Source organism: Oncorhynchus mykiss, chromosome 17, assembly GCF_057628025.1.
Source record: "Oncorhynchus mykiss isolate SJ-2025 chromosome 17, ASM5762802v1, whole genome shotgun sequence".
Classification (NCBI taxonomy): Eukaryota; Metazoa; Chordata; class Actinopteri; order Salmoniformes; family Salmonidae; genus Oncorhynchus; species Oncorhynchus mykiss.
The window spans coordinates 35,391,857-35,413,836 of NC_143038.1; the positions used below are offsets into that span (position 1 = coordinate 35,391,857).

A 21,980-nucleotide genomic window follows, 5' to 3' on the forward strand; every position below is an offset into this window, starting at 1 on the left:
CTTACTTTCACCCCTGTTATGATCAGTCATGGAAATAAAAGTGTTGAAAACACGTTGGTTCACTACTTAAAAAGAAGTTGGTGAACAAGCTATAGGATGAAAAATATCGGCGTTTTGGAGCAGGTAGCGACGACTAGGGCTAGCTTACGCTACTTAGCAAAACATGTATTTTTATTACAAACCAATACTTGGAGTCAAAGTTTCTATTTCAAAGTTTCTGTATAATACCAATCAAATCCACGATGCTTGGAACGTGGCTGGAATCACGCAATCCAGACATGAACATGGAATTATTCGGCAATATTCAAAAATGTATTGAATTTATTAGAAAAGGTGTTGATTAAGATAAGGCATGAACAATATGCATTAGTCATTTGTATTTTCCTTCAATTTTCTGACGAGGCATCGGCGCGGGAACGCCTCTGTCTGTGTGTGCATGTTTGTCTACCGCTTTGTGTAGCCGTTAGCAATGATGCTAATGATCACCGTCTTCTGCTAGATGGAAAGGCCTCCACAAAGTAGAGTACGTCAACCTGGCAGAAAGATGTGATTATTTGCATCAATCCAGCGGTGATTTGTTTAAGTCACTTCATTGTAAATAAGAATAGAATGTTTCTAAACCCACTTCTACATTAATGTGAACGCTACCATGATTACGGATAATCCTGAATGAATCGTGACAATGATGAGTGAGAAAGTTAAGACGCACAAATATTGTACCCCCCAAAAAATGCTAACCTCCCCTGTTATTGTAATGGTGAGAGGTTAGCATGTCTTTGGGGTACAATATTTGTGCGTCTTAACTTTCTCGCTCCAAAATGACACAATACATTATTTACGATACATTTTCTACAAAATAATCCGAAACACAAATCAAAACAAACAGCAAATGCATCCAAAAATGTTGTAGAGTCACAAGCTTGATGAGTTATTGGTCCCTATGAATATGGGACCAAATACTTAACTTTTTACTACTTTAAATACACAAGTGAATTTGTCCTAATACTTTTGGTCCACTAAAACGGGGCGAATATTTGCTTGTCTCTTCATGGTGTGCACTTGAATTAAAATGGTATTTACACCCCACCAAAAAAAAAAAAAAAATCTAGGATTTTCCCCAGACCTCAAAAGTGGTCTCCTGTTGTGGTTTAAGCATTGCTGTGGACTTTAAAAAATCAAATTAAAAAAGTGTGACTGAAAGAAAAAAGAAAAACTGGGAAAAATCTGAATCCTGGAGAAACTAAAAATGGTGAAAACGGAATTTTGGAAAAAAACGAACCAGTTTTTTTTACAGCCCTAGATATGTAACTGATTCCCCCTTTTCTTCACTTTTCCGTGATTTGGAGGACTGCATAAACTGCTTACTAACCACTATTTAAAGAACAAAAGGTCTTACACAGGACAAGCCGCATGTAACAATTGACACATGGTTCACAAACTGCGACTAGGTACTAATGTTTAGTAAAACAGACGTGGCTGGTTCAGACAGGAGACTGCAGCTCAGCAGTGTCACAGCCCAGATTCCTGACCTCCCATGGACATGTTTAACCCATAATGTGGCCTCTCACACACACACACACACACACACACACACACACACATGCACACACAGCATGCATGCAAGGCGCAAAACATGCACATGACCCACAGCACACAAAAAAAAACAGAGGAAGTGCTCTGCAGACTCGCTATAACTGTGTGAGGAAGATAAGCTGGGGCAGCATTCTCTAACCCAGTGTTCACCAAACGGTCGATTGTTAAAAAATGTCTATTACATTTTTTTTAACAATGATGTTGACAGTAGGGGCACTTGTTTCAGCTGCCCTGCGTGCCGGGTAGGCGAAGTGTTCCCATTTTTAACCATGTCATTCGTCTGAAGGTACAAACTCCGCCTACCCGACGTGCCCGGAGAGAAAATCAAGTGCACCTATAGGCTACCGCCTCGTCAATGTAACGGCCGCTGTTGGTGGAGGAAGGTGAGGACCAAAGAGCAGCGTGGTACTTGTTCATGTTATTTAATTCACCCGAACAACATCTAACAGAGAAACAAAAAGCACAACCGAAACAGCTCCGTCAGGTGCAACACACACTAAACAGAAAGTATAATCACCCACGCCTCAAGGGTGAAAACAGGCTGCCTAAGTATGGTTCTCAACCAGGGACAACGATTGACAGCTGCCTCTGATTGAGAACCATACCAGGCCAAACACAGAAATACCAAATCATAGAAAAAGGAACATAGACAACCCACCCAACTCACGCCCTGACCACTTGGCATTTGGCATACCCCGATCAGGACCTAACATAAGTATAACTCAGAGTAGGCAATTCTGTTCTTCTGAAAAAGACTACATTTTCTTCATATCGTGCTTCATTAGACCCGTCTAAAATAATAATGGATTTATTGTGATGGTGTAGGGTACATTACATGGATTCCTTAGACTTTTTAATATGTAGATGTGCCAAAGGTCTGCATCAGTGGCGTCTAGGCTATGTGTGGAAGACAGGAGATGCTAAACGTGTTTAAGTTAATTAATGATCAATTACCGTGAGACCGACAGTTATTTGCTTGACAATCACTGGCTGACAAAATGTTGTGACCGCCACAGCCCTAATTGGGCCTATAGCCTACTTTTTAATAGGTTACTGTGTCTCTAACCCTATATACTACTTTCTCTCCCCCTCTCACACAGTTTACAACACTTTGTGAAGGTACATATGACAGCTCTCTTCCCTACAAACCTCTCTATTCTCGTTAAAGACTCCAGCCACCAAAGCCATAGGCTTTTCTCGCTGCAAGCGGTACCGATGCATCAAGTCTGACACCAACAGGCTACTGAACAGCTTCTATCCCCAAGCCACAAGACTGCTAAAATAGCCTTTTGCACTCACTACACAATCATGCACACTGACTCTCCAACATACAATAACACGCACATACTTTTACACTGATTCTACACACACGCGCTCATACACACACTCACAGACAATACTTTACACTGATGCTACTCGGTTTATCATATATCCTGATGCCTTAACCCTATACAGTGCATTAGGAAAGTATTCAGACCCCTTGACTTTTTACACATTTTGTTACGTTACAGCCTTATTCTAAAATGTATTACATCGTTTTTCCCCCTCATCAATCTACACACAATACCCCATAATGACAAAGAAAAACAGATTTTTAGAAATGTTTGCAAATGTATTACAATTAAAAAAAAACTGAAATATCACATTTACATACATATACAGACCCTTTACTCAGTACTCTGTTGAAGCACCTTTGGTGCAGCCTCGAGTCTTCTTGGGTATGACGCTACACGCTTGGCACACCTGTATTTGGGGAGTTTCTCCCATTTTTCTCTGCAGATCCTGTCAAGCTCTGTCAGGTTGGATGGGGGGCGTCGCTGCAAAGCTATTTTCAGGTTTCTCCAGAGATGTTTGATCGGGTTCAAGTCCAGGCTCTGGCTGGACCAATCAAGGTCATTTAGAGACTTGAATGCTTGGCATTCAGGCCAAAGAGTTCAATCTTGGATTCATCAGACCAGTGAAATCTTGTTTTTCATGGTCCGAGTTCTTTAGGTGCTTTTCGGGCAAACTCAAAGAGGGCTGTCATGTGCCTTTTACTGAGGAGTAGCTTCTGTCTGGTCACTCTACCATAAAGGCCTGATTGGTGAACTGCTGCAGAGATGGTTGTCCTTCTGGAAGGTTCTCCCTATTCCACAGAGGAACTCTGGAGCTCTGTCAGAGTGACCATTGGGTTCTTGGTCACCTCCTTGACCAAGGCCCTTCTCCCCCGATTGCTCAGTTTGGCCAGCTTTAGGAAGTGTCTCTGTGGTTTGGTACCCTTCTCCAGATCTGTGCCTCGACACAATCCCGTCTCTGACAATTCCTTCAACCTCATGGCTTGATTTTTGCACTTACATGCACTGTCAACTGTGGGCCCTTATATAGGCAGGTGTGTGCCTTTCCAAATCATGTCCATTCAATTGAATTTACCACAGATGAAATCTAATCAAGTTGTAGAAACATCTCAAGGATGATAAATGGAAACAGGATGCACCTGAGCTTAGCTTATGGCTGTCCCCAACCACAACAAAAAATATTGGTTGACCTAGAGTCGTCTTTTCTTTCGACCAATTGATTGGTTGAAATTTTAAAACATATATTTTTCCCTATATAGAAACCCCCTATGTGTTTTAATAAAATCAACTCTATGTAGGCTACTGAGCTTGTCTGATGCTTTAAGCACACTGTGATTGAATAATTAAGACACACAAATGACTCGAGGGAGCCAGAGATCAAGATAACCTAACCAGAAAATAAATAAACAGTTCCTGACCCTCTTCCTCCCACTGCTGTTGGCCCTCACATATTATGCTGTTATGCTCCTGTTGATACGCTTCTAATAGGCTACATTAGGGGTCTGTAACCTTTTCTATTTGGAGTGCAAATTTATCTTACAATTTCATTATCATGTGGTTAATCATAATTCTAAATGTAACTTCTGTTGCCATTGCAAATTATGTAAAAATAGCCTACATAAAGCCAACAAATAAAAAGATTGCAGCCTGCAGGTTGAAAATATCCTAATAAAAATAAATATCATATAAATCAAAATTGGCTATGCATGCCCTGTCTGCAAGGAACTTGCAACATTGTATAAAATATTCTGGGCCCTCAGAGTTTCTTGCTCCAGTGAGCTCCGGCCAGACATAGCTGTAGGCTATTTGCACAATGGATAAGAAGTAATCAAGTCGACCTATTTTTAATGACGTTTACATTACATTTTTTTCACACTTTTTATACTGAGTGGTTATCGAAAGGGAGAGAGCTGGAAAGATTTTTAAAATACGCTACGTTTGCACACAGGCTAGGTAGCCTAGGCCTACTTCTATGTATAATCAGGTGCGCGTCCTTACTCAACATTGACAGGAGCTCTACAAACGGGAATGAATAAATTGACAACTCCTAAATGGACTCACATAAACAGAAACGTTCTCCTCACAAGTGTAGCCTAGGTTGTGCGGTGAGCAAACAACGTGTCCACTCTGACAAAGGGAATGGTAGAAGACTGTCATAATAATAATATATTGAAACCATTAACAGCAATTACCATAACCAAACAAGCATTGTAGATTAGAAATGATGGGAATTAACTGTAACTGTTCTACTGGTGTGCCATCCCCGCGGCCTCGGCAATGGATTAGTCCACTGAGATGAACGTGAATCCGACCGGTGTCTCATGTGCCATAAAAAATAAAATAAATATATATATATATGTATATATTTATATATATATATATATATATATATATATATATATATATATATATATATATATATATATATATCTACATATATATTCTATTATATACAGTCGAAGTCAGAAGTTCACATACACTTAGGTTGGAGACATTAAAACTTGTTTTTCAACCACTCCACAAATTTCTTGTTAACAAACTATAGTTTTGGCAAGTTGGTTAGGACATCTACTTTGTGCATGACACAAGTCATTTTTCCAACAATTGTTTACAGACAGATTATTTAACTTATAATTCACAATTCCAGTGGGCCAGAAGTTTAAGTTGACTGTGCCTTTAAACAGCTTGGAAAATCCCAAAAATTATGTCATGGCTTTAGAAGCTTCTGATAGGCTAATTGACATCATTTGAGTCAATTGGAGGTGTACCTGTGGATGTATTTCAAGGCCTACCTTCAAACTCAGTGCCTCTTTGCTTGGCATCATGGGAAAATCAAAAGAAATCAGCCAAGACCTCAGAAAATAAATTGAAGACCTCCACAAGTCTGGTTCATCCTTGGGAGCAATTTCCAAATGCCTGAAGGTACCATGTTTATCTGTACAAACAATAGCACGCAAGTATAAACACCATGGGACCATGCATCCATCATACCGCTCAGGAAGAAGACACATTTGGTCTCCTAGAGATGAACTTACTTCGGTGCGAAAAGTGCAAATCAATCCTAGAAAAACAGCAAAGGACCTTGTGAAGATGCTGGAGGAAACAGGTACAAAAGTATCTATATCCACAGTAAAACGAGTCCTAAATTGACTCAGCCAGAAAGGCCGCTCAGCAAGCAAGAAGCTACTGCTCCAAAACCACCATAAAAAAGACAGACTACGGTTTGCAACTACACATGGGGACAAAGATCGTACTATTTGGAGAAATTTCCTCTGGTCTGATGAAACAAAAATAGAACTGTTTGGCCATAATGACCATTGTTATGTTTGGAGGAAAAAGGGTGGAGGCTTGCAAGCCAAGGTGGAGGTGGAGGCTTGCAAGCCAAAGAACATCATCCCAACCGTGAAGCATGGGGGTGACAGCATCATGTTGTGGGGGTGCTTTTCTGCAGGAGGGACTGGTGCACTTCACAAAATAGATGGCATCATGAGGGAGGAACATTATGTGGATATATTGAAGCAACATCTCAAGACATCAGTCAGGAAGTTAAAGCTTGGTTGCAAATCGGTCTTCCAAACGGACAATGATCCCAAGCATACTTCCAGATTTGTGGCAAAATGGCTTAGGGACAACAAAGTCAAGGTATTGGAGTGGCCATCACAAAGCCCTGACCTTAATCGTATAGAAAATGTGTGGGCACAACTGAAAAAGCGTGTGAGAGCAAGGAGGCCTACAAACATGACTCAGTTACACCAGCTCTGTCAGGAGGAATGGGACAAAATTCACCCAACTTATTGTGGGAAGCTCGTGGAAGGCTACCCAAAACGTTTGACCCAAGTTAAACAATTCAAAGGCAATGCTACCAAGTACTAATTGAGTGTATGTAAACTTCTGACCCTGTCACACTCTGACCATTATTTGCGTTGTTTGTTTCTATGTTTTGTTTGGTCAGGGTGTGATATGAGTGGGCATTCTATGTTGCATGTCTAGTTAGTCTGTTTCTATCTGTTTTGGTCTGATATGGTTCTCAATCATTGGCAGGTGTTTCTCATATTTAGGTAGCCTGTTTGGTATTGTGGATGGTGGGTTATTGTCTATGTGATGTTGCATGTTTGCACTCAGTATTGATAGTGGTCACGTTCGTCTTGTTCTTTTGTTTGTTTGTTTAGTGTACTTCGTGTTTTTTCGTCTATAATTAAAAGGATGTATTCACATCATGCTGCGCTTTGGTCTCCTCACTACGACGATCGTGACAGAATAACCCACCAACAATGGACCAAGCAGCGTGGTAACGGCCAGCAGCAGCAGCGGCAAAGAACGCAGGACTCATGGACTTGGGAGGAGATTCTAGACGGCGAAGGACCCTGGGCACAGCCAGGGGAATTTCGCCGCCCCAAAGCAGAGCCGGAGGCAGCGAAAGCAGAGAGGCGCTGGTATGAGGAGGCAGCACGGCAGCGCGGCTGGAAGCCCGAGAGGCAGCCCCAAAAATGTATTGTGGGGGGAGGCACAGGGGGAGTGTGGCAGAGTCAGGAGTCAGACCTGAGCCAACTCCCCCTGCTTACCGTAAGGAGCCAAGGATGGAACCAGAGCCGGTCAGGGTGGTATTGGAGGTGAGCGAAGCAGAGACAGTGAAGGAGTTAATGGGGAGATTGGAGGAGAGAGTTATGAGGGAGGTGTTATGTTGGTGCCTGAGGCACGACATCCGCCCGACGGAGCGTGTCGGGGATTTGATGTCACCTGGGTCAGATCTCCATACTCGTCCTGAGGTGCGTGCTAGCCGTCTGGTGAAGACTGTGCCAGCCCCACGCACCAGGCCTCCTGTGGGCCTCCCTAGTCCTGCACGACCTGTGCCAGCTCGGCGTTACAGTTCTCCGAGCCGTGCTTACCGTGGCGGGCGTTGTACTGGTCAGGCACCGTGGTCACACTCTGACCATTATTTGCGTTGTTTGTTTCTATGTTTTGTTTGGTCAGGGTGTGATATGAGTGGGCATTCTATGTTGCATGTCTAGTTAGTCTGTTTCTATGTGTTTTGGCCTGATATGATTCTCAATCAGTGGCAGGTGTTTCTCGTTGTCTCTGATTGGGAACCATATTTAGGTAGCCTGTTTTGTATTGTGGTTGGTGCGTTATTGTCTATGGGATGTTGCATGTTTGCACTCAGTATTGATAGTGGTCATGTTCGTCTTGTTCTTTTGTTTGTTTGTTTAGTGTACTTTGTGTTTTTTCGTCTATCATTAAAAGGATGTATTCACATCACGCTGCGCTTTGGTCACCTCACTACGACGATCGTGACAGACCCACTGGGAATGTGATGAAAGAAATAAAAGCTGAAGTAAATAATTTTCTCTACTATTATTCTGACATTTCACATTCTTAAAATAAAGTGGTGATCCTAACTGACCTAAGACAGGGCATTTTTTACTATGATTAAATGTCAGGAATTGTGCAAAACTGAGTTTAAATGTATTTGGCTAAGGTGTATGTAAACTTCCGACTCCAACTGTTTATACATATATATTAGACTGCTCACCTAAATAAATCTTGGTCGACCAACAGCCTATAAACCAAACAATAGACCAGTCAACTAAATGGGGTCAGCCCTAATATAGCTTCATACTTTCTTGTGTTCTTATTTTAAATGTTATTGTGTGTTTTTGTTTGACCTAATAATATTTTTAGTGCTGCATTGATATTGATTACTGCATTGCTGGGTTTGGAGCTTGCAAGAAAGGCAAGCTGTACTTGTGCACGTGGCATTAAAACTTTAAACTTTCTCTCTGTGACAGAGGCCAGCACTGTGTGGGAAACACTCAGATGTCTGTCTGTGTTGTCTGTTGGGTCTCAGCTATATGAGACAAAGGGCAGAGCTTTAATTCTGGTTTCCTCTGCCTCTGTTACGGACTCACAGCAGAGGATGGAGGCACGCGACCTCTCCTGACCCTGGTTACCATGGAAACTATGACAGCCACTCCCACAGAGACCCAGAGTTTGACCTCCCGCCCAGAACACCCTCCTTCAGGAAGTTCTCAAAGGGTGTGTATGCATTAATGTGTGTGTGTGTGTGTGTGTGTGAGTGCGTGCATGTTGTGTGTGACGGAATCCTAAAGAAAGAGAGGGAAACCAGATAGAAAGAGAAGGATCAGGGAGGGAGGCAGCTCCCTATCTGTTTAGTTGGAGCCTTGTGGTGTAGCTTGTGTTTCCTGAGGAATGGGAGGAAGATTATGACATAAACCCTTTCCCAGCCAGACAGTCAAGACCAGGGCCCATGGAGAGAACATGCTGACTCAGTTCAGAATACCGAACCTCTATGGGCCATTTGAAAAGCAGATACTGCACACTACAGTGTGTTTCAACAAATGTGCATACACACAGAGAGAGAAAGAGAGGATACGGGGGAGGTATGGAGAAAAATATTCTGACTCCGATACATTTCCAATATCCACCCTATTAGCATGCAGCTTCCATTTCAACACTCTGCTCCATTCTAAGATCCTGGGTTAGTGGTGAGATGTGTCAGGAAAACATTCGAAAGATACACTTGTATACAAAATATTAGGAACACCTGCTCTTTCCATGACAGACTGACCAGGTGAATCCAGGTGAAAGCTATGATCCCTTATTGATGCCACTTGTTAAATGACTGGAACAAACTACAAAAATCTCTGAAACTGGAAACACTTATCTCCCTCACTAGCTTTAAGCACCAACTGTCAGAGCAGCTCACAGATTACTGCACCTGTACATAGCCCACCTATAATTTAGCCCAAACAACTACCTCTTTCCCTACTGCATTTATTTATTTATTTTATTTATTTATTTTGTTCCTTTGCACCCCATTATTTCTACTTTGCACATTCTTCCACTGCAAATCTACCATTCCAGTGTTTTACTTGCTATGTTGTATTTACTTCGCCACCATGGCCTTTTTTTGCCTTTACCTCCCTTATCTCAACTCATTTTCTCACATCGTATATAGACTTGTTTATACAGTATTATTGACTGTATGTTTGTTTTATTCCATGTGTAACTCTGTGTTGTTGTATGTGTCGAACTGCTTTGCTTTATCTTGGCCAGGTCGCAATTGTAAATGAGAACTTGTTCTCAACCTGCCTACCTGGTTAAATAAAGGTTAAATAAAAAAGTGAAATAAAATCCACTTCAAATCAGTGTAGATGAAGGGGAGGAAACTGGTTAAAGAAGGATGTTTATGTTTGTGCCTTTGAACCGGGTATGGTAGTAGGTGCCAGGCGCACCGGTTTGAGTGTGTCGAGAACTGGAACTGCTGGGTTTTTCCCACTCAACACTTTTCTGTGTGTATCAAGAAAGGTCCACCATTCAAAGAACATCCAGCCAACTTGACACATCTGTGGGAAGTATTGGAGTCAACGCTTTCAACACCTTGTAGATTCCATACTCTGACGAATTGAGGCTGCTCAGAGGGCAAAAGGGGAGGGGGGGGGTGCAACTCAATAATAGGAAGGTTGTCTTAATGTTTTGTACACTCAGTGTAGATCACCATCACTGTAATGAACGAGACCGCTAAGGCGTGAGTGTGTCCTTTAATAAATTAGCCAACTAAGACCCAAACGTGTATATAAACACAGGCTCAGCTCCAGACCTCAGCAGATGGAGAGTCATACACACACAGCTTTGTTTTGGTGAAATTTCTGGACATTTTGGAGTGTAGAAATGTTCCACACACACACACACGCCGAGTGGTCAGAAAGAACAGCTGTAATGGCTCTCCCTCTGAGAAGATGTTGTATGATTTTTCCACGAGACCCCTTCAATCCATTCTTGCTTATACTGTCCATGCATTGACTGTCCTTCAATCTCAGCAAGTGTCAGTCATTTGGGTCCCAGGGTGAGGAGACAGCAGGACCTGGCCTGTAGCCCGGGGCGGAGCAGACCAGAGTGGGATCAATGAGATGGTGGGGGTGGAGATGGATCCTCTATACAGGGGGCAGACTGCATGGCCTGTAGCCCGGGGGGGGAGCAACCCAGAGTGGATATGAGGAGATGGGACGGAAGGGGTGGAGATGGAGGCGGGACACATTGTTTGGATTGGAGAGGGATGAAGAGGGGGTGGTTAGGGAAAGTGGGACCAAGGCCAGATCCAACCCCCTGGAATCTGTCCCCATAGGGATGTAATCCCATTCAATTCGAGGGGGGTGTCCCAGATTGGAAGAACAAAGGACGCGTGTGTCACGTGAGGAGGGTAAAACAGACACGTTCACACGGCTTGGCAGGCCAGAGACAAAGGGGCTGCTGTCATCGCCACATGGCCCCCACCCCTCCCCCCACCAACCCCACACACGGACACCATAACACACAAACTAGGCTGATGTGTGCCACCATAGTTGCAACCTTTTCTGCTGCTGCCAGCTGATGCCATGCAGGGCTGGTCCAGAGTTGTGACGCTGCAATGATCCGTCACACTTTTACCAGCACCACACCTCCCTCCTCCTCCTCTCCCACCAGAATGAATCTCATGGCAGCTCTCTCACTCTATTCGATGCACATGCATACCCACAGATGTGAGTGTGTGCATCTGCATGTATCCGTACAGTGGATTGGATACAGTCAATGTCAATATGAACTCATTCAGGCAGAGAATTAGTCCGCACTTCTCTCTACACTGTATTCAGGTCCACAGTAGGAGGAGTTAGTGTGCTGATCGAAACCATGGCAACGCTTCACATTGGTCAGCATTAGTCCAGGCAGGGTAACTACTATTACTGTAGCCTATCGGTTTTTCCAAACAAATAAAACAATAGGAGAGACAAGTAGTAGTTTGTTACAGCGTAATTACATACAGCAGGTTGCTCCATTGGTCAATCCTCTGGTATAAAGCCTATGTGGTGTACAGTGTGGTTGACTGACATTATCACTCATGGTAGATCACTTAGGCTACAGCCCCTCCCACTAAACAAAGATTAGCAAAAAAGTTGCTGTAATGTAGTCAGACCAGCTAGTCTTGTTGTGTAGGGTAGACTACTAAACCACTACAGTGCTGCGCTGTAGGGCCTAATATAGGACCTTATATACTGAGTATATAAAACATTAGGGACACCTTCCTAATATTGAGTTGCACCCCCATTTGCCATCAGAACAGCCTCAATTCGTTGGGGCACGGACTCTGCAAGGTGTTGAGAGCATTCCACAGTGATGCTGCCCCATGTTGACTAATGCTTCCCAGTTGTATCAGGTTGGCTGGATGTCCTTTGGGTGATGGACCATTCTTGATACACACAGGAATCTGTTGGGCATGAAAAACCAAACTGTGTTGCAGTTCTTGACACAAACCGGTGCGCCTGGCACCTACTATCATACCCCGTTCAAAGGCCCTTAAATATTTTGTCTTGCCCATTCACCCTCTGAAAGGCACACGTACACAATCCATGCCTTTATATTTTATTTAACTAGGCAAGTCAGTTAAGAACAAATTCTTATTTACAATGACGGCCTACCCCGGTCAAACCCTAACAACGCTGGGTCAATTGTGCGCTGCCATATGGGACTCCCAATCATGGTCGTTTGTGATACAGCCTGGAATCAAACCAGGGTCTGTAGTGATGCCTCTAGCACTGAGATGCAGTGCCATAGACCGCTGCGCCACTCGGGAGCCCAAATGTCTCAAGGATAATAAATCCTTCTTTAACCTCTTTCCTCTCCTTCAATTTAGAAACTCAAATAATACTTTAGAACCACTTAAATATACTCAATTTGAAGATTGTGCAGGGAATATGGTAGATTGGTTCCTCAATCTATTTTTTCAGACTGTTAAGAGTATTCATCTGGTCAATATGTCAGTGTATTATGTCTGTTGTTTGTAACAGTGTGTTTATATGTGAACATGTGATTGTATTATATATTGTATTTTAATGTTTAAGGACTTTTGGAAGATATGTCCAAATGGAGACAAAAAAAAAGAGATGCTAATAAAATAAAATAAACCCCCTTCATCTACACTGATTGAAGTGTATTTAACATCCAGAAGGGATCATAGCTTTCACATGGTCAGTCTATGTCACGGAAAGAGTAGGCGTTCCTAATGTTTTTCGTACACTCGGTGTACAAGGCTTCACGACAGAAAGCCAACAGAGGATAGGAGAGGCATTATTCATGGAGTGGGAGGTGTGGATATTTTCTGAATTCTAATAAGCAACTTTATTAGTGGCAGTTACCCTACCTGACATGACAGGGCTAACCTCTGCCAGTACTAACCTCTGCCAGTACTAACCTCTGCCAGTACTAACCTCTGCCAGTACTAACCTCTGCTAGTACTAACCTCTGCCAGTACTAACCTCTGCCAGTACTAACCTCTGCCAGTACTAACCTCTGCCAGTACTAACCTCTGCCAGTACTAACCTCTGTCAGTACTAACCTCTGTCAGTACTAACCTCTGCCAGTACTAACCTCTGCTAGTACTAACCTCTGCCAGTACTAACCTCTGCCAGTACTAACCTCTGCTAGTACTAACCTCTGCCAGTACTAACCTCTGCCAGTACTAACCTCTGCCAGTACTAACCTCTGCCAGTACAGCTACTGTATAATAAAAGTGAAGCTATAACCAATCGTAGAGATGATAAGCGTCACTTCCTCTGCTCTGAGCAGAACAATGGGACAGTTGATCCCAGAATGGAATTAGAGGGTGTCAAAGACTACTTGTAGCAATTTCCACAGAAAATTTGACAAAGACACATTCTTGCCGAAGTACAGTCCAAATGCAAAGTTTGGTAACAGAATGACGGCACAAACAACACAAATCGTCATTCTATATCCACACCTTGCATCTGCACAGTTCTTTAAGTAAATGTGTTTTTGTAAAATTTTCTGTGGGGAAATTGTTCAAATAAATCCTTGTGGATAGAGTTGTGTGGTTTGGTTAACTTTACAAATCATTGGTTTCGGTTTGGCATACATATTAAAGTAAACATTTTGTTGGAGTCTCAGAATCACTCAAAGTGGAATTGGCCCTGATGCAGGGTCTGGTCTGGTCAACAGACTGAGAAATATGAACTCAACGTTATGCCACGTTAGACCAGGGCCAGCATTTATCAAGCGTATGAGTGATAGGATGTATATTTATTATAATATTAGGTCAGATTATTATGTAGATCAACACTCCTACTGAGATGATTGAAAAAAAAAAAGACTTTGATTATAAAGTGACCTGTCTCTTTAAGGATAGGACTGGTGTTGGGAGAACTGATCCTATGTCAGTTGTTACAGGGCTGGGAGTTACAGCAGCTGCAGTTTGAGAGAGAGAGAAAAGAGAGAGAGAGAGTTCTGGGTTGGGGCATCTGGATCCCATATAACAAAGGTCGCATGGATATAAAGGATAACACCAGCCTCCATAAAGTTTATTACAAATACGTATGGTCATATTGCATAGCCTCACGGGATCAGGCGGCACATGAGGCTGAGACAAGCATAGCCGCCAGACTGCATGTTTTCATTAGTACAGACAGAACATTAGACAGGTGTGTGGTGATGTGTGAGGATAAATTGACAACCTTTCGTTCTCGTTTCTTCTCTGTAACTTACAAAATACTTCTGACAACTTGGCAAATTGTCTGCAGATTGTTCATAATGAAGCCACGTTTTTACAATTGCTTATTACATGCCTACCGTATAACGTGCACGAGCTGGTCACAAATGTGCCATGCCATGTATTCATTCTGCCTACTCAGTTGCAAAAAGTTTGTCGAACGGAAGCTAATAGAACGAAACGGGGAGGGACCTACCTGAATTTGTCAAATAGAAACTCTCGATTTAGTTGCAAAACATTTCCAACTGTTTGGCGGAATGAATACACCCCTTCTCAGTCAAAACTCCAATAGCCCTACTATATATACATGTTCACCATTAGCCCAGCAACCTAGGACACCAGCAGCTGCTTGTTATCACTGTTTGTTGGCTATTTTATGACATGGCCGGATGCATACAACTACGTACAAATTTGACAGCTTTGACATCAAAACAATGCCACAGCAGATAGCTTGCTGGTGCAACCACTGCGTGGTTTATTACGCTGTAGCGCCCATCTAACTTGTCACACTGACTATTGTAGCCATAGCATGGCTGAGGTTTGCAACATTGTAACACCACATTAAGGTTGGCCTACACTTTGATTAATTGCTTTTATATTGCCCACAAACTAGGCCTAGGGGATTTATTATAATTTCTCTCATAACTAGAATTGTATAAAATAGTCGTAGCAATAGCCTACTGTGCTTCATCGGCCACCAAACAGCGTCACTGCTCAAGCAGCAATATAGCGCAGTCGATATTTTACTGCAAGTAGACACGAGCTACGAACTTCACTGCTCACGAAACACACCATGCAACAAAACACACATATGTAATCTGATTTGTAGGCTAACGTATGTGGACATTGATTGTTAATTCCAGGTGGAAAATCCCTTACCTGCTCTAGATCTATGGCCGCCAACGGACTGGTGCCATAATATTCTAATTATTCTGCTTTCAGTCTGCTCAAATAATGATTCCAAAATATATCAAACAATTCCTCGGCAGTGGTATCCGGTGTCTGATATTGTCGATATATCTGTCATTAACCAAATCGAAAGGGCCCCCGCGTCCCTAATTGTTGAATAATACAGACAGCAGCTCTCGCCACCAAAACCCGCTTATTTTGTAAGCGAGTTGCTGAGGTTTTAGGTTTTGATGATCGGCTGCGCATCGCCCTCTCTCATCAGTGTGTGTGTGGCTGGAGCGGAGCGTGAGAATTACTTGTAGGAACGTGACCTCTGGCGGACAGCTTATGTAAGTAACAGCGCCCTCTTTTCTTGTCTTTACCCATACGTAAATGATCCACAGTGACTGCTGCTGAGCAAACCTAGAGATCCCGCTAGCCCAGTTAGAAACCCCCAGAGCTGTGAAAATCTGCAACCAGACAAACTAACATTCCTAAATACTATTCCCTATTAAATAAATGTTAAAGGAACCCAAGGGCGTCATGCACCCATTATTTTAGAGGGGATGGTCCATAGGGGGGCTGATCCCCACTCCTGAAGTTGGAGAATTTTGCATTTTTCAAACACTTGAAACAAACACCTGTTTTATCCTGCAATCTAGAGCCTGCATAGCTTATATCAGCATACCAGGGTTTATGCTATCTCTCTCTCTCTCTCTCTCTCTCTCTCTCTCTCTCTCTCTCTCTCTCTCTCTCTCTCTCTCTCTCTCTCTCTCACACACACACACACACACACACACACACACACACACACACACACACACAGCTGGCAGTGCGTGAGAGTTGTCAGCCAGTGCTGATAAGAAGTGACCACAGTGAAAGCTGGATTTGACATCTGTTTTAAACAGGAGGAAAGCAGCACCACTATGTGGTCATGTTTGGTAATACATGTTCTGCCCTTCCATATGACTCTTTATCACTACGGGTCCTGATGTTGGCGTGGCCTGTGTCTATGTGTGCAGCTGTGGTTTAGCAAGTCTGATGTTGTCTGATTCTGACATCACATCAAATCAGGCAATAAAAGCTTGGTTATTTTGGATTTAGCAAGAAATATGTTACTCTAAAAGGGCTTATTTGTTGTCTCCTTGTCAATACATTATGTGGTGTCTTTATTTTTCTAATGAACAATGCATCTATACAACATAAAAGAACGGTAGAAAAGTCAGCTGAGTACAGCCTGTATGTATGACATCATCATTGGTTTGCCAATTCATCCCAGCATTTACACCTTATGGACCAGTAGGAGGCAGAAGAGGATAGTTCCTCCATCCCCCATGCACAAAGGCAGGGAGCTGTCTCCTCTGTGCAGTTAGGTCTCCTGCTGTATCCATGGCGACCTTGGCTGCTGATTGACTCGTGGATAGCAATCACACAGCCTCAAATGCAACAAAAAATGACTGTTATCCTGAGACTTATTGGCTGTACCGTAGGCTACGTATTGTAACATCCTCAGAGAACGTTGAAACAATCGAGGTAACAAATTATTGTGGGGGCGATATATAGGTATTGGTTGAAGCTCAATGTTAAATTCAAATCTCCCTACCATCATATCTATGCCAATTAGACACCAATCTAGATGAAAATTCGCAAATCAACTTGATTGGAGGTGCACAACACACATCCCGCCTCTCGTCATGAGCCATCAGTCCGTTACCGAGAACCACATACCAGATTTTTAACAGGGTCATTAGCATTAGGGTCATCAGACAATTTTTTTTGCTCAGAACTAGCTCAATAGCTAGTTAAGCTAATTAAGAACGAGACTACAGCGTCCATAAAGGGACCATTAGACTTGCCACCTTTTGGACTGAATGCGTTTGTCGGGGCCAGTGTATGGAGCCAGATAGCTGCCAAAAGGTTGAACGTGCGTATCTTTAGGATCATAAGAAAATACATATGTAAATAAATGTGACATTTCATCTGTGAACACACAAACACCATGTTACGATTCTGGACTAACATATTAGTCTTGAACAAATCTTGTGTTGTTGTACTTTTTATGCCTTTTTCTCCCCAATAGGCCCAAGCCTATCTACTGGTATAAAGGCATTATTAAATGCCATTTTCAAACAAGCCCTAGAATTTTATTTTGAAAATGAAACTGAAAGCTGCAAAGCAACTCTAATGTTGCAACCAACATACCATACCATCCTGCATCCCACTGCTGGCTTGCTTCTGAAGCTAAGCAGGGTTGGCCCTGGTCAGTCCCTGGATGGGAGACTAGATTCTGCTGGATGACCATCACGGTCACCTAATCATCCCCAGTTTACAATAGGCTCATTCATCCCCCTCCTATCCCCTGAAACTATTCCCCAGGTTGTTAATGAGAATGTGTTCTCAGTCAACATACCTGGTTAAATAAAAACATGTGGGCTAGAGCTGCTTGATTGACTAGATTATTTTGGTTCATATTCTTTGCAAATGCCACATTCCTGACAAAAATGTGTATGTATAAAAATATATGTAACCGAGTAAAGTAAGAATTTAATTTGTAAATATTAATTCATATTCGTAACATATGTTTACAGATCCAATTTAACGTTTACGTTTCATGTTTCATGCATGGCTTTTCTAACAATCCTAACATTTTACGTATGGGTTTTCTTACAATCCTAATGACATGTACGTTCAACCTTTTGGCAGCTATCTGGTCCATACCAATGGTGCGCATGCATGGGGGCCAAGCAGGCTTCCCTGAGAAATTTACCAAAAAAATCCAACCAAAAAATATCACATTTTTTAGCTCTCGTCTCTCTGTGTTTCATAACTTTCCTTCAATTCGCAAGAGGCTGAATGCATCTCACAGGATAAAGCATCCGAGCGAGCGAAACAGCGCTCCTCTGTCTCGCTATGTGTAGGCCGTCTATCTGACTCTGCCTGATCCAAACGAGTAGCATTGAATGCAAAGGAAGCCAGCAAGCATGTGGCCTCCCTTGACAAAATAAGTGTAAACAATTTACCGATCAACTTTGAGCTAAACTGAGCAAGTTCAACTGGGAATGGTTCTGGTGAGAAAAATAAAAGTGTGGCTAGCTAGTTAGCTGGCTAAAATTGGCCCTTTCCTAAATTAGCCATGGATGCAGATAGGGATTTGGATTTGTGGTTTTACTTAATTCTCTGTACTGACCAGTGATTATAACAGTGATTCTGATTCAACCATTAATTCATACATTGTTGTGCCCCTGGCCTGAGAGTAAGGAGGTTCAATATGTCGCTACACATAGAAGGCTAATGTTAACTAGCTAACGTTGCCCATGAATTGAAGTTAGGCTAGCGAGCAAGCATTTTAGCCAGAGTATGATCCCCACCACTGTTGCAACATTCTCCATCACAAATTCTTCAATACCATACTTCTCCCGTCTACAAACATTTGACACGCGACCATTTCCTTTTCAATTCCCACTCTATAATAGTTTGGACACAAATGCTCTTACCACATACATCACATATCCAAGCTTCACATATTCAGATAGTCTCCCCAAACAACAATAATATTGATAGGCTTTTCTTTTTCCTTCCATCTACCATACGGGTCAGGTGACATGTACTGACCACTCCTGGGATTTTCTGTTTAAGGTACTCGTCATCTATATCCAGTGAGACTCCAGCTACAGTGCCTTGCGAAAGTATTCGGCCCCCTTGAACTTTAAGACCTTTTGCCACATTTCAGGCTTCAAACATAAAGATATAAAACTGTATTTTTTTGTGAAGAATCAACAACAAGTGGGACACAATCATGAAGTGGAACGACATTTATTGGATATTTCAAACTTTTTTAACAAATCAAAAACTGAAAAATTGGGTGTGCAAAATCATTCAGACCCCTTAAGTTAATACTTTGTAGCGCCACCTTTTGCTGCGATTACAGCTGTAAGTCGCTTGGGGTATGTCTCTATCAGTTTTGCACATCGAGAGACTGACATTTTTTCCCATTCCTCCTTGCAAAACAGCTCGAGCTCAGTGAGGTTGGATGGAGAGCATTTGTGAACAGCAGTTTTCAGTTCTTTCCACAGATTCTCGATTGGATTCAGGTCTGGACTTTGACTTGGCCATTCTAACACCTGGATATGTTTATTTTTGAACCATTCCATTGTAGATGTTGCTTTATGTTTTGGATCATTGTCTTGTTGGAAGACAAATCTCCGTCCCAGTCTCAGGTCTTTTGCAGACTCCATCAGGTTTTCTTCCAGAATGGTCCTGTATTTGGCTCCATCCATCTTCCCATCAATTTTAACCATCTTCCCTGTCCCTGCTGAAGAAAAGTAGGCCCAAACCATGATGCTGCCACCACCATGTTTGACAGTGGGGATGGTGTGTTCAGGGTGATGAGCTGTGTTGCTTTTACGCCAAACATAACGTTTTGCATTGTTGCCAAAAAGTTAAATTTTGGTTTCATCTGACCAGAGCACCTTCTTCCACATGTTTGGTGTGTCTCCCAGGTGGCTTGTGGCAAACTTTAAACAACACTTTTTATGGATATCTTTAAGAAATGGCTTTCTTCTTGCCACTCTTCCATAAAGGACAGATTTGTGCAATATACGACTGATTGTTGTCCTATGGACAGAGTCTCCCACCTCAGCTGTAGATCTCTGCAGTTCATCCAGAGTGATCATGGGCCTCTTGGCTGCATCTCTGATCAGTCTTCTCCTTGTATGAGCTGAAAGTTTAGAAGGACGGCCAGGTCTTGGTAGATTTGCAGTGGTCTGATACTCCTTCCATTTCAATATTATCGCTTGCACAGTGCTCCTTGGGATGTTTAAAGCTTGGGAAATCTTTTTGTATCCAAATCCGGCTTTAAACTTCTTCACAACAGTATCTCGGACCTGCCTGGTGTGTTCCTTGTTCTTCATGATGCTCTCTGCGCTTTTAACGGACCTCTGAGACTATCACAGTGCAGGTGCATTTATACAGAGACTTGATTACACACAGGTGGATTGTATTTATCATCATTAGTCATTTAGGTCAACATTGGATCATTCAGAGATCCTCACTGAACTTCTGGAGAGAGTTTGCTGCACTGAAAGTAAAGGGGCTGAATAATTTTGCACGCCCAATTTTTCAGTTTTTGATTTGTTGAAATATCCAATAAATGCCGGTCCACTTCATGATTGTGTCCCACTTGTTGTTGATTCTTCACAAAAAAATACAGTTCTATATCTTTATGTTTGAAGCCTGAAATGTGGCAAAAGGTCGCAAAGTTCAAGGGGGCCGAATACTTTCGCAAGGCACTGTATTTTCCATTAAGAGTCACACACTTCACTTGCCGCACTTTCAGATTCAAGCACAGTTGCCATTTCATCCCACCCGCCAGTTAACGTTTTCTAGGTAACGTTAGCCAATGTAAAACTGTAACTTTAGCTAACATGCATGACAAGTTCATGCACCACAACGTTAAATCAAATCAAATTGCATTAGTCATATGCAACGAAATGCTTACTTTACAAGCCCTTAACCAACCATGCTGTTAAAAAAAGAAATATAACAAATAATTAAGGAGCAACAATAAAATAACAGTAGTGAAGGGGTTCCGGTACAGAGTCAATGTGTGGGGACACCGGTTAGTCGAGGTAATTGAGGTAATATTGACCTGTAGGTAGAGATAAAGTGACTATGCATGGATAATGAACAGAGAGTAGGAACAGTGTAAAAATGGGGCGTGGGGTTGGGACAATGCAAATAGTCCGGGTAGCCATTTGATTAGCATGGGGGTAGAAGTTGTTAAGAAGCCTTTTTGACCTAGACTTGGCGATCCGGTGCCACTTGACGTGCTGTAGCATAGAGAACAGTCTATGACTAGGGTGGCTGGAGTCCTTGGCAATTTTTTGGGCCTTCCTCTGACACCGCCTGGTATAGAAGACCTGGATGGAAGGAAGCTTGGTCCCAGTGTTGTACTGGGCCGCACACACTACTCTCTGTAGTGCCTTGCGGTCGGAGGCCGAGCAGTTGCGATACCAGGCGGTGATGCAACCAGTCAGAATGCTCTTGATGATGCATGACAATTTTTTTCAGTCTCCTGAGGGGGAATAGGCATTATTGTGCCCTCTTCACGACTGTTGGTGTGTTTGGACCATGATAGTTTGTTGGTGATGTGGATACCAAGAAACTTGAAGCTCTCAACCTACTCCACTCTACAGCCCCGTCGTGCTTGGTCATGCAGTCATGGGTGAACAGGGAGTGCAGGAGGGGACTGAGCACACACCCCTGACGGGCCCCTGCGTTGCAGATGTGTTGTTACCTATACTTACCATCTAGCGGTGGCCCGTCAGAAAGTCCAGGATCCTGTTGCAAAGGGAGGTCTTTAGTCCCAGGGTCCTTAGCTTAGTGATTAGCACTATGGTGCTATTCATTGACTACGAAGCTGTAGTCAATGAATAGCATTCTCCCGTAGGTGTTCCTTTTGTCCAGGTGGGAAAGGGCAGTGTGGAGTGCAATAGCGATTGCATCATCTGTGAATCTGTTGGGGTGGTATGCAAATTGGAGTGGGTCTAGGGTTTCTGGGATAATGGTGTTGATTTGAGCCATGACTAGCCTTTCAAAGCACTTCATGGCTA

The 21,980-nt window shown here is 42.7% G+C and overlaps 1 protein-coding gene across 1 annotated transcript in view; it reads right to left on the reverse strand.

The window, feature by feature from the left end:
• The window catches only part of pik3c2b (phosphatidylinositol-4-phosphate 3-kinase, catalytic subunit type 2 beta), a 61,249-nt gene extending 45,584 nt beyond the window's left edge, over positions 1–15,665 (reverse strand). Inside the window, exon 1 of the mRNA XM_036950085.2 lies at positions 15,361–15,665. The gene's annotated coding sequence lies outside the window, so the exon portion shown is untranslated. The remainder of the gene's footprint in view (positions 1–15,360) is intronic.
• Between the last annotated feature and the right edge of the window lie 6,315 nt (positions 15,666–21,980).